The sequence below is a fragment of the Nematostella vectensis genome, chromosome 6 (genome assembly GCF_932526225.1).
Source record: "Nematostella vectensis chromosome 6, jaNemVect1.1, whole genome shotgun sequence".
Taxonomy (NCBI): domain Eukaryota; kingdom Metazoa; phylum Cnidaria; class Anthozoa; order Actiniaria; family Edwardsiidae; genus Nematostella; species Nematostella vectensis.
Window position 1 is genome coordinate 2,176,741 of NC_064039.1, and position 1,781 is coordinate 2,178,521.

Consider the following 1,781-nt stretch of genomic DNA (forward strand, 5'->3'; position numbering starts at 1 on the left):
GGACAATGCTTTGCGGTCCCATCTCTAATCCCCTGTCGCTGTGGTAATGCGAGCACAAGTTGATGGTTATTTGTGTCTCCCAGAATGCTTTGCAATCTGTTATGGCAGAAAGATGGTTTCACACGCCTTCAAGGAGTGGACATTGTGTTTTGAGGTTATTGAAATGGACCTCGAGGATCAGAATAAAAGTACTTTGTTTCTTGAGCAGTATTTGCTGATCACTCCCCCTTTTGTGGTATTTTGAGCATTTTTGTTGAGAGGGTCGTTCTGATGATTTTCCTTGTTCGATTTGAAATTTTCAAAGGACTAAAGCTATTATTTGGCTAAAGAGTAGTTGCTATCTCCGAAATGGCCGAAACCACGCCACCAGCCTCGACAAATGAGCAGAGCGAACTCATGAAATTTGGCAGTTTGATCTCAAACTCCATTATTAATCTCCAAGAAACTATGCAAGATAGTTTTTTCAAAGCTCCAGACCACAATAGAGGAGTCCTGGCACGAAGACGGCTCGGGTCCACAAGAGGTTTCGCGTTTTCAAGTAAGTGAGAGTGGATCGAGCGGAGATGAAAGTGCTGATGAAAATCAGCCCAAAACCTCCAAGAGACCTCGCATTGGTGCCTCACCAGTGGGCCAGGAAACTGCTGCCAGGGTATCGGACCAACCCACAGATAAATCTGCAGCAAGCCATAGCGGGGGAAAAACGTCCTCAGACAACGTGCTAAGCGCCATTGCTGAGAGACTGAACATGAAGGAAAAGACGGAGAAGTCAGTAAATGCACAACTCGCAGAGTTGGTAAACAACATTATATTTAAGGCTGAAAAACCTGACGAGGCGGAGATGAAGGAAAGCATGGAAAAAATCATCCGCCCAGAGAATTGCAGCTCGCTAGTGGCGACTAAAGTAGACGAATTAATCTGATATCGTCTTCGCCCACAAACACGCTCTTTAATGATTCACGCGCACAAAGTGCACAGAGTGCGCTTGTGAAAGGCGTAATCGAGCTCACCAAACAGCTCAACGGCATTATTGATCTACAGGCCCAAGTCAAGGAAAACAAAATCGATAACAGTGATATTGTTATTGAACTTGACAAGCTTGTCGAGAAAGAAATGTCATCTATTGAAATGCTAAGTTATGCAAATTACGAGCTGAACTGCCGTCGCCGTGAATGCATAAAACCTGACCTCAATGATGACTACACTTCGCTGTTTTCATCATCTGTCCCGATCAATAAGTTCCTTTTTGGGGGAGACACATCCAAACGCTTGGATGATATTGACAAGACTAACAAGGTGGTCAGGAAGGCGATGGGAAAAGACAGAAACAAAAGCCGCCATAACAACAACAACGCGCGCTCTAGAGCAGTCGCTGTAGGACGGGCCAACACTTCTACGCGAGAAGCTCGTCCAGTGGGTATTCCAACCCCTCATCTAAGCCCTTTTTAGCCAAGCGCTCCTTCCCTCAAGACAGTCGGCGAAAGAGGGGAGGGACGAGCAAACAGAAGCAGTAAACAAAACTATACCTGAGGTGAGTCGAGCTCCAGCCATTTGTTTTGAAAACGATAGTTTTCACTTGGTACCTGTGGACCAATTCAAGGCTGGGAGACTACAGGAATTCTTGCCCGAGTGGCAAGAAATTACCTCAGATAGCGCCATTTTGGACTCTGTGCTTCATAGTCATATAGATTTGGTTTCTGACCTTGAATTGAATTGTCAACAAGGTACAAGGGAAATCTATCACACTAATTCAGTAGAAGCAGCTATCATAGATAGTGAGCTTG